The following is a 17724-nucleotide window of genomic DNA, read 5'->3' on the forward strand; positions in this document are numbered from 1 at the left end:
TGTTTGTCCTCTGCTGGTGTCAAAACAGGATTCTGCAGGCATACATGGTCTGCCGACCATCTCTATTTCCGACCAACCAAACATTTGAGGCCGAGAGCTGAATATTTGGTCGATGACACTTCTACCATGGTCAGTGATGTTTCCCCTTGGTCGGTGATGCTCCACAGTGTTCAGAGAGTGTTCCTTGGGACTTGTGCAATTTTTAGAAGAGCAAAGCAGGGTAAACAGAGGCAGCTTGTGCATGGTGATGGATTTCTGAGCAAACCCGAACACGCATGCATTGGACCCTCTTCCCGAGGCTATTTTATTGCTTTCTTAGCTTAGTTAATTTGCTTAACTAGTTAAGTGGTCTGTAATAATTAATTAGCTTGTAGGTTAATTAATTTGTATTATTCTTTTGGTCCCTCCGAGCAAGGGCGAATGTGTAATAAGTGTGGGTGTGTATGTGCATATCTTCCAACCTCCATTTCTTTCTCCCTTTTACTTACCTGCTTGTGATGGTTAGTACTAGGGCATATTTAATTTAGCATACCTTATGCTATGCATGCGTGCATTCATTCATCAGTATTGCATGCACCGGGCTCGGCGCATCATTCTAACTGCATAGTATTTCAAATCTAACTTGAATACATGTTACTTGTTTCATGTCACATGCCATCCTAGGATTAGCCGAGCCTATTCTAGATTGCATTTTGCCTGTGATGCATTAACATGGACTTGGATCATACGTTTGATTGCTAACATGTTCTTTGTTTTGGCTCGGAGTACGCTGTAAGTATTTATGATTTAGCATCTTGCATAAGTGTGAATGTTAACATGACAGCATGCTTACCATGTGGCTATGTGCTTATGTGATATTACTGCCTGAATGCCTGTGGGTGAAGGTTGGATTGCTTGAGTTGGAACAACTCGTTGAAATCCGTATTTTAGCCTACTTGCGAGTAGCAAATTTCAAACCATTTTCCGAACAAACGGATATGCAATGCTTTGTTCCAAATTAGGCGATCTAGTTTATACTTTTGTGTTGTGCGCATCACATAGTAAGATTAGCTAATTAACCGGAATAAGAACACATAACGTTTTCACAACTAGATATCATGGTTAGTAGAGGCCGATCTTCAGATCGGGTGAGCGGGGGTGCTCATAGCTGACCTTCCCCAATCATACCCAAGTTTCCGAGCCGAGGCAACTTTGGTGATGACGGACACGTGGCCTTAGACAAACGAGTCAGGGTTTCCTAAATTCTCCCATAAAAATATTTAGGTGGCGACTCTGTATCTAGCAAAGCAGTCCATGTTTGGCACTTCTTTCTAAAAATTTGTTTTCTCAAAACGATTTGTCGGATTTGGACTCTTTGGTGATTTATCAATCTCACATTGCACATTGTGAGATCAGATTAAGAACCGTGACAATTTGAGTCCGAACTGTAGGGAACCCACAAACGAACAGAATGGGGGGGGATTCATTCCTCCCGGGACGTTCGGGGATGTATACACCCCCTACCACCTGTGAAGGTGGATGGTCGCAACTAGATCCATGGCTTCTCACCCCAATGTCACCGATCATCAAGCCGACCCTCCCAATCCAAATAACCCACCACAATATTTCATCGAGCTCACCAACAGCATTAATCGCCTGGCCGAGCAAAAACCAAGCCCTGATTAACGCTCTACTCCAAAGAAACCTTCCTATGTCTCCTCCACCACCTCCAGTTATCCAACCCAACCAAGAACAAGCCCTGAGCAATACCATCCAGCAACCTAATCCACCCAACTTGAAAGGCTTGCAACCCCCTCCCCCAGGTATAAACTTGCCACCCCGGGGCCCACATCTATCGATCCCGACACCAACCCCTAAAGGAGAGGCCAGCAGCGTCCAGCCCCTGCTGCCCTCCGGTGGTGACAACATTTCTCTCTAGGACGTAGAACTCCGAGCCATGAAGCTCCAACTCCAAGGGGTTATCCAGAACATACAGCATAAACCATCTACCACAGCCAACTCCCCATTTGTTGCCTCCATCAGGGACAAACCTCTCCCTCCTAAGTTCAAAATGCCCACGATCGACTCTTTTGACGATACAACAGACCCAGTCGATCACTTGGAGACCTACCGGACCCTCATGATCTTCTATGCATTCCCTAATGAAATCATGTGTCAAGCTTTCCCCGTCACACTCAAGGGGTCGGCTCGACTTTGGTTTAGTCAACTGCCCACAGACTCTGTCTCCACTTTCCAGCACCTCAGTGACTCCTTCCTGAGCCATTTCATTGGAGCCCAGTGCCAGTGACGTTCGGTAACCTAACTCCTCAATATCCGCCAGACCGAAGGGGAGTCGCTGCGCAGTTTCGTTACTCGCTTCAACACCAAAGCCTTGTAGGTAGCGGAAAACGATGACAAGGTCATCCTTACGGCTTTTATGGCCGGTCTACGGTCATCTGACTTCCTTTTCTCCCTCTCTAAAAACCCCCCGACCTCCATGGCAACCTTACTCTCCAAAGACCAAAAATACATGAATGCCGAAGATTCCCTAGCCGCTCGCCAAGACCCTACAGCCAAAAACTCGACCCCCCAGAGAGAAGAGAAAGGACTCAGAAACCAGAAACACCCAATACAACAGCCAAACACCTCAGTATACCGACCGACCCCCCCGAGCCAACCGGTCAGCACCAACCCGACCGCCCGGCCGGTTCGAGCGGTACACACCCCTCAATTTCCTCATGGAACAAGTTCTCAATCAGATCCAACGAGACTACCCCCTCTAATGGCCCCAACCATCACGATATCCATCCAATCGGCGAGACCAGTCCAAATACTGCCGTTTTCACCAAAACCATAACCATAATACCGAGGAGTATGTTAACCTCAAAGATCAGGTCGAGGGCGTGATACGTCAGGGCCGTCTCAGCCGATTCAAGGAAACCTGCCCTCAGCAGAAGTAAAGGACTGAACTCGCCAGAAACAACCGTCGGCGCACCCCTCCCCGGCAACCAGCCCAACCTAACCAAGGTCATGATCGCCCTTTACAGCAAGCTCGGGCACAAGGTAACCCCGCCCCAGCTGTTGGAGAAATCAAAGTTATTTCCGGTGGGCTTGCTTGTGGAGGACCATCCCGCTCAGCTCAGCGGGCAAAACTCAGAAAAATCAGGCAGGGCTCAGACAAAGAAGTTGCCACATTGGACCAACCCTCTAAACAGCCCAAGCAGTGGACGGAGCCTATCACCTTTATGGACGCCGACTACACAGGCATTCGTTACCCCCATGACGACCCTCTCGCCATTTCTACCCTCCTTTCCAATTACTAGGTCCGATGGGTTCTCGTCGACAACGGCAGTTCTTTAGACATCATTTTCCTAAATTGCTTCCGCCAGCTCAAGATCGGGGAAGAAAGTCTGTCTCCTCTCCAAACCCCATTAGTCGGCTTTACTGGAGACTGGGTGACCTCCATCGATCTTCCCATCACAATCGGCGAATACCCGCGACAGACCACAAAGTTGCTCACCTTCCTTTGTGTCGACTGCCCCTCTGCTTACAACTTCATCCTTGGGCACACCGCCCTAAATGCCTTTCAAGCTATCACATATACTTTTCACCTTGCCATCAAGTTTTCGACTGATCTTGGGGTCGGCACGGTAAGGGGAGAGCAGATCGTGGCCAGAGAATGTTATGTTGCCTCACTTAAAGAGGTCAAGCTCAAGGAGGCTATGATCATTGAAGGACTTGATGTCAGAGACGAGGACGAGCTGGTTTGGGGGGAACCAGTCGAAGAGCTTATCGAGGTCCTCATCAATCCCACCAACCCGGTAAAAACTGCCAAGATCGGCAGCCAACTATCCTCCCAGGCCAAGGCCAACCTTACTGCCCTCCTGATTGAGCACAGTGATGTATTTACCTGGACCCACTCCGATATGTCGGGTATTGATCCCTCTTTCATCACCCATCGTCTCAGCATCGAACCCCATTTCCGACCTATCCACCAGAAGCAGCGCATTTTTCACCCGGAACGCAATAACCTTATTGCTTCTAAAGTAGATAAGCTTCTTGAGGCACAATTTATCACAAATGTGGACTACCCCAGATGGCTGTCGAATGTGGTTCAGGTTCGCAAAAACAATAGTAAATGGCGACTCTGTGTCGACTATTTCGACCTTAACCGAGCTTGCCCCCAAAGACAGCTATCCTCTTCCTCGCACAGATCTGCTGGTTGATGCCACGACCGGTCATTAAATGCTCAGTTTCATGGATGCCTTCTATGGGTACAACCAAATTCTGATGCACCCGTTTGAACAGGAACACACCTCCTTTATCACCGACCGGGGAACCTACCATTACCGTGTGATGCCATTTGGGTTGAAAAATGCTGGAGCCACTTACCAACGGTTGGTCAATGCCATCTTTCATCACCAGATAGGCCGGAACATGGAAGTGTATGTCGACGACATGCTAGTCAAGAGCAAACTCTCCACTGATCATCTGGCCAACCTGCGAGAGACCTTTACCACCCTACGAAAGCATCAAATGAAGCTCAATTCGGAGAAATGCGCCTTCGGTGTAGGATCTGGAAAGTTCTTAGGTTTCATGGTCAGTCAACGGGGCATCGAAGCTAACCCCGAAAAGAAGGCTTTAATTGAAATGCAGCCACCCAGAACGGTTAAGGAGGTTCAGCAACTTACTGGCCAAGTTGCCGCCCTCAACCGCTTCATTTCCCACGCAACGGACAAGTGCCTCCCATTTTTCAAATTTCTTTGGCAAACTTTTGAGTGGACGGAAAAATCTGAAGAGGCCTTTTAGCAGTTAAAGCAGTGCATGGCTAACCCCCCATACTTTCTCAGGCAATCATGGGTGAACCCCTATTCCTCTACTTAGTCGTTTCACACACCGCAACCAGTGCAGCACTCATCAAGGAAGACAACTCTGTCCAACGACCGGTCTACTACATCAGTCGGGCTCTCAGGGGAGCAGAACAGAACTACGCCTTACTTGAAAAAATGGCCTTTGCCTTGGTCATAGCCTCAAGGCGACTCCGACCTTACTTTTAAGTCCACCCCATTGTCGTCCTCACTGACCAACCGTTGAAGAAAATAATGCAACAGCCAGAGTTGTCCGGCCAACTTATGTAATGGTCAGTCGAGCTCAGCCAGTTTGACATCTCCTACAGACCTAGAACGGCGATCAAAGGGCAGGCTGTCGCCGACTTTATCCTGGAATTCACTAATCCCACTCCGATCATGGCCAACCCACCTCCGCAACCCCAAACTGAAGCAGAAGACCCCTACTCCTGGACCCTCAACGTCGACGAATCATCCCACAAAGAAGACAGTAGGGCCGGTCTTATCCTCACTGCCCCCGAAGAGTGGTTACTTCAAATGTGCTCTCCGTTTCTTGTTCGACGCAAGCAACAATAAGGCTGAATATGAGGCATTGATAGCAGGTCTCCGCCCAGCCAGAGACATTGGTGTTAGCCATATCCAAGTGTTCAGTGATTCACAGCTCATTGTCGGACAAATCACGGGGGAATTCGATGCCAAGAAAGACACAATACGGCCTTATAGGGATATTGCACTCCCCTTTGCTCGCCTCTTTAACAATTTCCACATCAAGCACATCCTGCGGGCCGAAAACTCCAAGGCAGATGAGATGGCTCAATTAGCTTTTGCCAACCAGTCAGACCTCAGCCACGGTATCCGCTTGGAGTACCTGGCTCACCCCGCCATTTCCCCAAACCAGCAGCAAGTTCACTTCCTCCAAAACGAGCCTATTCTGTAGGCGGCCGACATCTTTCTATTTTTGACAACGGGGGAACTACCAGACGACAAACAGCAGGCAGCTAAAGTCAGGGCCCGGTCGTCCAACTACATTCTTACCAGTGGTCTCTTGTACAAACGTGGTTTTTCACGCTCATACCTGAGATGCCTCAACCCGACTCAGGCGACCTACGTGATGAGAGAAATCCATGGGGGTGTTTGCGGCAATCATTTGGGTGCCAGATCACTAGCCCACAAAATACTCTGCACTGGTTACTTCTGGCCTACTCTCAACCAAGATGCCGCTGAATTCGTGCTTAAATGTGATAAGTGCCAACGCTTCGTCAACATCAATCATGCCCCTCCTACAGAGTTGATCACACTTTGCAGCCCTTACCCATTCACCAAATAGGGGATCGACCTAGTTGGCCCATTACCCACCGGCCGAGGCCAAACAAAATTCGCAGTTGTTGCCATTGATTACTTCACTAAATGGGTGGAGACGGAACCCCTTGCCACAATTACCGAGCGGAACACAACCAGATTCATCTGGCAGTCGATCGTATGTAGATTTGGCATCATTCAAGCTATCGTCTCCGACAACGGCAAACAATTCGACAATGCCAAGTTCAGGAAATTCTGTGCAGAACTTCAAATCCAGCCATGTTTCTCTTCCCCAGGTCATCTCCAAGCCAATGGCCAAGTTGAGGTTACCAACCGTTCTCTTCTCAAGATCATCAAAACTAAGCTAGAAACTGCTAAGGGACTCTGGGTTGAGGAATTATCGAATGTACTCTGGGCCTACCACACTACCGCTCGAACCCCCGCTGGGAAGACCCCCTTTCGCCTAATATACGGCGTTGAGGCGGTCATCCTAGTGGAAATCGGTCTGCCTACCCCAAGAATTCTACATCCGAATCCAGAACTAATTAAGGAGCTGCGTCGGGCAGACCTGGACTTAATCGAAGAGCTCCGAGAAACCACTGTTGTCAGACGGGCCTCATACCAACAAAAAATGAGAACACATTACAACCGTAAGGTCCGACCGAGGGAGTTCGCCGTGGGAGACCTTGTTTTGCCCGAAGTAACCCTTGCCACCAAAAATCCGACTGAGGGCAAACTGGCAGCCAAGTGGGAAGGACCTTACGTTGTTAAAGCCAGGCCTCATCCGGGCACTTACCAACTTTAGGACATGGAAGGCCGAGACCTCCCCCATCCATGGAACGCCGAACACTTGAAGCGTTATTTTCAATAAATCCCTATATTTGTATTGATCAGTTATTGTATTTTCTTTTTGGCAATCTACACACTTGATTGTTCTTGTTCTTCTCTCACATGATGTAAATTTCTGAACAAATGGGCTGCACTTTACATGACCACAATTTTATATCTCAATCCTCTGTGCGGTATCTCAATAACATCCTGATTACAGCACTCAGCTACAAGCCTTAGCCAGACTGAGCATGAAAAGCTCAGCCAAACTGAGTTACTTAAAGCCTTAGCCAGACAAAGCATGACAAGCCTCAGCCAGACTGAGCATGTTGAGCTTAGCCAGACTGAGCATGACAAGCCTCAGCTAGAGTGAGCATGAAGAGCTCAGCTAGCCTGAGTCTCTTAAAGCCTCACCTAAACTGAGCATGAAGAGCTCAGCCAGACTAAGTTACTTAAAGCCTTAGCCAGACTGAGCATGACAAGCCTCAGCCAAACTGAGCATGAAGAGCTCAGCCAGCCTGAGTCTCTTAAAGCCTCAGCCAAACTGAGCGTGAACAGCCTTAGCCAGATTAAGCATGACAAGCCTCAGCCAGACTGAGCATGAAGAGCTCAGCCAGCCTGAGTCTCTTAAAGCCTCAGCCAGACTAAGCGTGAACAACCTCAGCCAGACTGAGCATGACAAGCCTCAGCCAGACTGAGCATGAAGAGCTCAGCCAGCCTGAGTCACTTAAAGCCTCAGTCAGACTGAGCATGAAGAGCCCAGTCAGACTAAGTTACTTGAAGAGACAGCCCGACCGAGCTAATCATGGCTCAACCTGAACGAAGCGCTCGGCCAAGGCCATTCTTGCAACTTCATGATTGTGGCCTAGTTGCCATACTTAGTAAAATTCCAGTTTAACGTTTCCCAAGTCAGACTGACCTCTTACATTTTAAGCTTCACTCTGCATTGAGGTTTTCTTACATTTTAAACTTCACTCTGCATTGAGGTTTTCTTATATTTTTAACTTCACTCTGCATTGAGGTTTTCTTACATTTTAAACTTCACTCTACATTGAGGTTTTCCTACACTTTAAACTTCACTTTGCGTTGAGGCTTTCTTACATTTTAAACTTCACAATAATTTATACACAAGCCCTGTGTAAGTCACCATTTTCATTCTTCGCAGATCCTCAAACAATACAGACAACAGCCTAAAAACACAAACACAATTCATAATTTTATTCACTCACAAACTTATACATAAGTTTATTACAGAAATTCCAAACAAAAAAAAAAAAACACAAAACAACCAAAACTCTGAGTACAAATTTTGTTTGCACCAATCATTCCTCTTCACTTAAGACGAGTTCTTCTTCTTCAACACCCTCATCTAAGGGGGCCTGGGCCACGTCGTCATCATTAATCTTCACACTGCTGAAGTCCAAGCCTAGGAACAACTCTTCTGTTTTGCGTTTAAACGTCTTCCAGCTGCTGTCCCAGAATTCAGCCATCTCATGTTTGTAGAAGTCCGACTACTGGAAGCTCTGGATCACTTTTTCTTCACTCCTGCTCCCAGCGGTCGCCCCCGACGGGCCAGACCCCCCAGACCCCTCTCTCACCAAGTTGTTGGCGATCGTGGCATCGACAGCCATCTAAAAGTCAGCAGACCCCTTGAACTGCTCTACTGCCGCGACATATAAGTCGAGTTATGCTGCCCTTTCAGAAGCTGCCTTGGCCTTTTCTTCTTCCAACTCCTTCTCCAACCCCGCTGCCTTGGCACACTCGTCTGCCAAATCCCGCTCTAACTCAGCGATCTTCAGGTCTGCTTCTTCCTTTTCTTTCACCCACTGAGCGCGCAGATCTTCATTTCTAGTCATGGCCTCTTCAAACCGATCGTTGGCGACAGTGCAGGCTTTTTAGGCGTCTTCCAGTTTCTTCTGCTCGCCAACCAGTTGGAACTCGAGCGACACCACCTTACGGCGTTCTGCCTCCAGCTCTAACTTGATCGCGAGCAGCTTAGCATTGGCTCGATTGGCTGAATAGCCCTGCACCATCACCAATACCTCCATCTTCTTGGCCTTCTGGGCCTTTTCTAACCCCCTGGCACACGCACTCCGCGCAGCCTTCCTCCAGCCTGCACTCTCCTTCTTGAAATTTTCAAGCTAGGCCTCCACCTGCCCCAACTTTTCCCTCTCCTTCCTCACTTCGCCCTTCGCCGCCGCCGCCTTGTTCAACAGGGCTCTTGCTAAGGCAGTACCTCTATCTAGGCAAAACATAACCCTTTTAGCAGCTTAGCTTCAATAAAACCAGCCACTGAGTGCACGGTTGCGTCTTTCACTACCCTCAAGAGGCGATCTATAGCCATTCTGGTTTCTCTCCCTTCTTCTTTCACTCGCCTGGACACCGCTGGGACGTGGTTTAAGGCGGTCTTCAACCCAGCCATCTCTCCTTCTCCTTAGGGCGCAAGACCCTCATTAGGTTGTGGCTCTGCCCTCTGCTCAGCACCGATCGCCCCACTTGCCATTTGTTCTTGAGCGCCAGTCGCCCCACCCCCCACCCCCTTTGCTGCTTCCCCCAACCCCACCTCGGCGGTCTCCACCACTGTCACCTCCTTCCTCCTCTTCAGGGCTGGCCCCTCCTCCCTCTCCTTTACCCTTCTCTTCTTCTTCGCTACAGCCTCCACCTCCTTGTTGGCCCTTTCCTTCAAAGGATCAATTGGGGGCGGTCGTGGCTCAAATTCACCCAAGTCTTTTTCCCCCAGCAGTTTGGGGCGCAGTCGGATCCTCTCCCTCATGATCAGCTTCGGCGGCCGGTCTGCCTGTGACTCTTTGAATTTACTGGCCTTGGCGAGAATGGTCCTATCCTCCGCCTCTTGCGACTTCCTTCTCGCCTCTAATTCCACCGGTTCCAGGTCTCCACCGGTCGGCTGAGGGCCCAACCTTATGGCAAACAAGGCTGACGGCTGAACGAGCTCGTCCCGTTTGGCGCCCTCCTTCTCCCTCCATGCCTTCACCTTCTTCACCCTCTCCTCAGCTGCCTCCCAGTTTTGGCTCCACAGACTTGGTGAGCACTCTCCACACCGTGCGCACTCCAACTCCTCCGTTTGTGGACACGTAGAACCACTGTGGCCTCCACCCCTTTATTGATGACGGCAACCCCACCACCAAGCCCCTCCCTGCCGCCGCCTGCAAAGTGACCCAAGTTTCTTGTTGCCCCGAGGCCTTGTAGCATGCAAAAAACTCGTCCACCGTCATAGCTGCCCCCTCATTCGTTCTCAGCCACGCGCTTACACAGGCCAGTACAATCTTCCACGCGTTGGGCATTAGTTGACCTGACGCCACTTCCAACCAGTTTAACATCCACTACCACCCGCGGAAGCGGCAACCTCAACCCTCCCTTCAACGCCTTCTCGTAGAGGGCAAACTCCCCCGGTCGGGCGTCGAATGGCCTCTCCTTCGTTGTCGACAGCTTTAACTCTATTTCTACGAGAATCTGGTATTTCTCGCGTATACCCACCAAATCATCCGTGGTAACAGTCGACTTATCGGCCTTCGTATGCCAGTGATCTGGCACAACCTCGCTAATTAGCCTCGCTGCTGCAATCATTGTGGACAAACGAGGTCGCCCCACCGGCTCCCCCTCGCTTCCCACTCGCCTCTCCGTCCTGTACTGCTTCGCCAAATCTATCGCATCGTCGTCGCCCAATGGATCAACCCTTGCGTTTGTTGCTTCCTCTTGGGCCATCTCTCTCATGTGTCTGCGAATAGCTTCAGATGCTGGTGTGAGATAGTTCACGAAATGTTACAATGGTGCATCACTCGACACGAAGGAGTTTACACTTGGAATATTTTGGTTGTTGGCAAATAGGTACGTCAAACGGATAATACCAAAAGCCCAAGGTTTGCCTATATTCTAAGGGTCACAATTAAATTTTGCCAGTTTGAAAATTTTCAAAAATCCGCTAAAACTGTCTTTTCAACACCCTATATTGACCTATCGTTTCATTTCTTACTCAACCCCTAACCTTCCCTATCATGGGACTCCGCCACGTGTACGCCCACGATCCACTGCCCCCTTCCCCTACCTTGTGCCTTCCACTTCAAATCACCACGTGCCCTGACACCCCTCGAGCCCCGCGCACCGCCACTCAATCACCTGAGCGGTCGGCCTTCGTCACGGTCGGCCCTCCTCACGGTCGGTCCCTCCACTCGGCCACCCTTCACGGTCGGTCCTCTTCACGGTTGGACCCTCCACTCGGTCACCCTTCGCGGTCGGCCCTCCTCACGGTCGGTTCCTCTACTCGGCCACCCTTCGCGGTCGGCCCTCCTTACGGTCGATCCCTCCACTCGACCACCCTTCGCGGTCGGCCCTCCTCCTGGTCGGTCACCTCTCTCGGTCGGCCTTCATCCTGCCGGTCCCTCATAACCCTCATTCTCTTCATTATTCCCTTCGTTGGACTAAAGCTGCACTTGGGAATGGGGGACTACTGACGTGTATAAGCCCATAAGGACTATAGCCCACCATTTAGGGCCCAATAACTCAAATACTAAAGCCCAACATTGCTGAAGCCCCACGTAGCAATAAGAACCAATAACATCAAGACACATGGCAAGAGAAGGGCAAGCCACATAAGCAGACGAAGATCTGCAAAGTTATTGCCACTGCACATCACCATTAATGAAGTCCCTTACAGCATTTATTGCGATAACCCCTCTCCGTCGGGACAGAACGCCTTCACCATGAACAAGGTAAGCTAGACCATAGACTTTCGGCTAAGGTGACAGGTCGGAAGGGACAACGAAATGATTACCAAAGGATATAAGCAGACGTCGAAGACAAGGAAAAGGTTAAGCTTTCTATCTCTAATTCATCTCTACTTTCTACTTCTCTCTCTAACTTGCTCGTCGGAGGGATCGCTGGGGGACTCCCCGTTCCCTGTTGAACTCTTGTGCAGGTCCTCTGGTAAGCTTGATCATTCAGACACAGGCTTGAGAAGCGCGGATCAGTCAGACCCATTCCACTTGGAACAAACTGCATCATCATATATACTACCATGATATGAGTAATCTCACATCAAAATCAAATGTAACACTATGGATAATCATATAATAATAACAGTAATTCTAAATGTATAAGCTAATCCAAAAAAAAAAATCCAAAAAAAAGGAATAAGATTATAACGATCCAAAAAGTAATAAAAAAACATTCTAAAAATATCTCATGAAATAACTTCCTAAGTGAATGGGACTTTGTGACTAAAAAATTTCATAGGATTTTTAGATACAGATGTTTATGAAAGGGATTGGCTTCCCTCCAGTCCGTGATCGGATTAGAGGGTGTTGTTGGGTCTGTGAGGGCTTACCATAAGTTCCGTTTCGATAATCCGGACCATTCAATGTGTAAAACTCCTCGAGTATTATATATTTATAAAAAATTACGTTAATTGGATTTTGATAGCTATTTCATCAGATCAGATTTCTGTCAACTGTTTATTTTTTCACTGTTTATTTTTTTATATATACAAAACGGATTTGATCACATAACTATTGATATCCGATCAACGTGATTTTTTACAGGCATATAGTATTCAACAAGTTTTACACATTGAACAGCTTAGATTATCAAAACGGGACCTGCAATAGACTTTCACAGGCCTAACAACACCCACTAGTCCGGTTATGTACGGACTGGAAGAAAGTTAACCCCTTTATGAAATACAACTTTCGAGTAAAAATAGTAGAATTGACTATTTGAACTGTTTAACTTTATACTTGTCTAAACTAATTTACAACCAATAGTTGATTAGTTTAATATTTAAGATTATGATATAAACGAATTTATAAGTATGTATCTTGTATGATAAATTAATTTGGGTTGTTTTCCACTTCAATAATTTTGTTTTAATATAATAATTTGATAATATTAATGTGACTCTTTTTGGAGATCTCAATAATAATTGTATTATAATACAACATATATACATATAATATTGATAGTTGCTACCCCTAATCCATGTGGTCAAGATAAGCAACCCTTGCACTAGGTTGTAACATGTGTGTGTTCAGTTGTACATATATTATAATTTATAAATAAAGTTGTACCTATCAATTTATATATTAATTACAATAATAAAGAATACTGTGGTATAATTTTAGAGATTTTGAGTTTTTATAGTTTATATAACGAGTGGGGTTCATAGTTTTGAAACGATAATATCATAACATATGTTGGTATACTAATTGATGCGTGTAACACCACTGATAATTTATTGGTTCTTTGATAATTTACCCAAATCATATATATATATATATATATATATATGTGATTTAGGAAAATAATATATAAGTTTATTTTTTAGATGAACCCTCTAGATCTAATGATGCATAAGTGAGATGATTGATTGATAATTAGAAAAAATATAAAAGTGAAAAAAATACATAATAGTAATTGGTTGACTGATTATTGAGTTTGAAAAGTGAGTCTAATTTTAAATTTGAATAACACTACTCATATTAATTGGGGATCCAATTTATATTTTAATAGAAGATTTAGACTGTGATTAAAGTCAGAAGAAGACTATTTTTAAGTGGAAAAAAAAAATTATAACCACAGGGGAACCATGGCATTGGAGGGAGAAGAAAAAAAAAATGATGTCCTCACAGCTTGATTTCAAATTGGCATTAAAATATTAGGGTAAATTACAAATACACTCCCTAATATTTACTTAAATTATAAATTACTCCATATAGTTCTAGAAATTGCATTATGCCCCCTAATATTTTTAATTTCATAACAAATAGGTCCTTTTATTAATAAATCATCAAGTTAATTAACAATTTTTAATAATGTTAAAATTTTGTTTCAATTAATAATTCAGATAATTTTATTATTGTACAGGTGAACAATTAGAAATTTAACTTTTTTAATTAATTCTGTTAAATAAAAAATTCTGATAGGGAGATATTTGTAATTTTCCAAACCACAGAGAACAATTCGTATTTTAAGCAAATCTCATTGAGTATATTTGTAATTTACCCAAAGATTAAATTAAAGATAGGACAATTAAAAAAAAAATCTCATGCTTCTTCTTACTATAATTATTGGACTAATTGAAGCTGAGCTTGTACATCAAATATAGAAGTAATTGCATAGAGAGAATCATACATGGAGGGAATTAGGCTCATCTCTACTAGTGTAGTCCAATCTTCAAGTCTCCATGGTGAAAGAATTGAGTTAACTCCATGGGATCTCCAGTTTCTCCTACTTGGCTCTGTTCAAAAGGGTCTTCTCTTTCACAAACCAACACCATCACAAGAAAACCTTCTAGCCAACACCATAGTTGATCATCTCAAGATCTCATTCTCCCACACGCTCGAGTTCTTCCCTCTCCTCACTGGCCGCCTTAGCAAGGATGGATCTAGGGGGGCGGCCACACCCCCAAAAATTTGAAAAATATCATATATTATACTAGAAATTTTAAAATAATTTAAAATTATAGGGGTTCTCACCCTCAAATTTTTTTTAGATAATTTCAAAATTATATAGAGTAGCTCCCCAATTTTTAAACTATTTGAAAATTTTTGGCTCAATAGGATGGAAGATGGTTTTCAGGCTAGTTACTTGATTATGTACATTGAAAAAGACATTGCTCGAGGGGTTTGATGTAGACTCTATCATTCATACTTTTGATATTATGAAAAAGCATAGAGTTCAATTGAAGATGCTTAATTTTAGTAAATAAATGCATGTAGAAATAGTTACTACTTTTTGTAAGTGAATATGGGTAAAAAAATATTCTCAATTGTATGATCATCTTTTTGTACTCAACTATGTTGACAAGGAATATATAGTTCAATATTTTATCGTAACATTATAGATTTTTTTCATGTTAGTAGAAATTGGTATTAAATTTCAAATTTTATTGGTTAGAGGTTAAATGTACTTTGGTCCCCTCAAAGTCATAATCTTAGATCCGCCCCTGCACCTTGGTGTCATTGAAAATGATGACAACACTTCCTCGTTCTTCGTAGACTGCAACAATGCCGAAGCTCATTTCATTCATTCAGTTGTTGACAATGTCACTGTCAACGATATCCTTGATCCCGTATATGTGCCTCACATTGTCAACTTTTTATTCCCACTTAATGGTGTTCTTAACCACGAAGGTGTTTCCAAACCCTTACTTGCAGTTCAAGTAATGAGCTCATCGATGGCTCCGTCGTTGGTTGCACCATGAATCATATAATCGGTGATGGTTCGTCTTTCTGGCAATTCTTTAATTTTTGGTCAGAAACATCACGTGGTTTTGACAATATATCACGACCTTCAGTTCTCAACCGTTGGTTTCCTAGCAATACCAATTGCCCTATTCGAAACCCTTTTTGCTCCAATGAAGACGATGAATTCGTTATACCAACGACATTAGAACAAAGGGTTTTCCATTTCACAAAAGAGAAAATTGCAAAACTTAAAGCCAAAGCCAATGCCGAGATAAGCACCACTACTATCTCCTCTCTCCAAGCACTGTTGGCTCATCTTTTGCGATCTGTCGTATGCTGCCAAAGCATCAATTACACTAACCAAGAGGTGAGGTATAAGTTATTCATAGGTGCAGGGCCAAGATTGAAACCCTCACTACCGGAAGGGTATTTTGGGAATGCAATTCATGGTGAGGTTGTATGCACAAAAGTGGGCGAGCTGCTCGAGCAGGGATTAGGTTGGGCTGCTTTGAAAATAAATGATGTAATTGCTTTGCAAACAAATGATGTAGTTAGGGACTTCTTCAATTGCTGGGTGAAAAATCCAAAACTACTGACAATGAGTAGTTTGGCGAATGCTACTTTGTACACGAGTAGTTCACCTCAGTTCAATGTATATGGTAATGACTTAGGTTGGGGAAAACCGTTGGCAGTGTGAAGTGGCTTAGCAAATAAGAGGGATGGGAAGATAACGATTTTTCCTGGGATGAAAGAAGGGAGCGTTGACATTGAAGTTTGCTTGTTACCCGAGAAGTTTCTTGCTATGGAGAACGATAAAGAGTTCATGCAGTCCATCGGCATCTAAATTTGGAGTAAAAATTCAATAAAACAGTGATACTACATTATCATTGTTACGAAACAAAATTTCTTTATGCATATGTTGAAGCCAATCTTTTTTTTTTTTTTCTCCTTTCCATTGCGTGTTTCTGGAATTGTGAAATTTAATTTGGCAAGTATGTGTGTTTTTCTTGGTCTAGCTTGCTTCAGAAGGTTCAATATTGCTTCACAATGCTTGTGTCACATGCCTAGTAATGGTATGTCAAGATAAAGTTTCAGTATTTAAGAAGAAAAAAAAAACTTATATAAGTATGGAAAAGAGTTGTAGTTGCACGGATTATATAGGTTTTTATATTTTTATTTTTATTAACATTGTATACTTCTAGACAAGTAGATGAATAAATAGTTATAGGTCAGTTTGTTTGTTGGATTAGGATAGATGAAATTATTAGTATGGTAGAATTAAGAAAGTAAATTACTAAGAATATTAGGCTAGAGATGCAAGATAAATTGCGTTTATTTATGCAGTAGAGTGGTAGTATTCAATGGCGGACGCAGGGGTGGCTATGGGGACCATTGCCCCTGCATCCATTTCCATAACTTCAATTATTATACTATATATTTGTGGTTGAATTTATATTGTTAAGGAATTGGCCCCTCCAATTTTGAATATTCCCCCTCTGAAATGCTAATTGGTTTGAAGTATTTTTTTGGGATCAACAAAGAAAAGTAAACTTTATTGATAAATTCAAACATGATATACATGAGAATTTATATCAATAAAAAAGGGAAGGAGCAAAAAACATTATAGTGGATCATCCTAATCCCAACTAAGTTGGTATTAAGATTGCTACACAATCATATGATAGCTCAAACCGATGTTGGTGAGGCAACAAAAAGGGGGAAAGAAACACCCAAACAGAGCAATTCCAAAACTAATCAGAACAATAAACACAGCAGCCAAAAGAACCCTCTCAACCCCTACCCAAACATACTCTAATCTGTTTGATGCATTTAACTAGGATCATATTATTTCCATATGTATAATTTAAATTAATGTTAGTTACGAATTATTGTAGTGTCTAGTTATGGGCCATTATGGTAGTAGAGTAGGACTACAAAATTATTAAATGAAATTAGTTCTGTCCCATTATAATTTTTATTTTGTTTAAAAGTGTTATTCGTTATAACTCATTATGGTGACATTGGTTATGATCAAATTGAGTCTCGGTTATAACTCTAGTTGGTGTTAATTACAATCCAATGTAACTATGATTAACATGAAAAAAAGTTGAGGGCGGCTAGTTGCTTGTGCTTGTAAGCTTGTGTTTGTTTCTCCTTGGTTTGTTGGTTGCATTATCTTCTCTGTTTTGGTTGAGCTCTCCTCAACATTGGTAGAGTAGGTGCTACAGGTGATAGGGTGAGTCTTTTTGTGCCAATCTAGTTTAGATAAAGGGATTTCACTTTGATACTTACAGCACTTGCTAGGTTTTTGTCTTTATTGATGTATGATGTAAGAATTTTCTTTAATTTGTATTCAATAAAGTTTATTTTTTGCCTATAAAAAAAGAAAAGAAAAAATATTTATATGTTACTATTTTTTAATCTTAAATTTTGTACAATATGTAAAAAAGTTTTTAATATTGTTTTAAATCTTTTTGTTTAGAAAATGTCTATCGACTAAAGATTTTATTTTTAAATTTATGATAATATTTAATTTTTATGCCTTTTAAATTTATTACTTTAGTACAATATAC

General features: G+C 43.7%; 1 pseudogene; it reads left to right on the forward strand.

The window, feature by feature from the left end:
• Positions 1–15164: 15164 nt before the first annotated feature.
• Positions 15165–15848, forward strand: LOC145800782 (putative acetyltransferase At3g50280 pseudogene; annotated as a pseudogene).
• Positions 15849–17724: the final 1876 nt, after the last annotated feature.

Source organism: Camellia sinensis, chromosome 10 (assembly GCF_055761805.1).
Source record: "Camellia sinensis isolate YWXY chromosome 10, ASM5576180v1, whole genome shotgun sequence".
Lineage (NCBI taxonomy): Eukaryota > Viridiplantae > Streptophyta > Magnoliopsida > Ericales > Theaceae > Camellia > Camellia sinensis.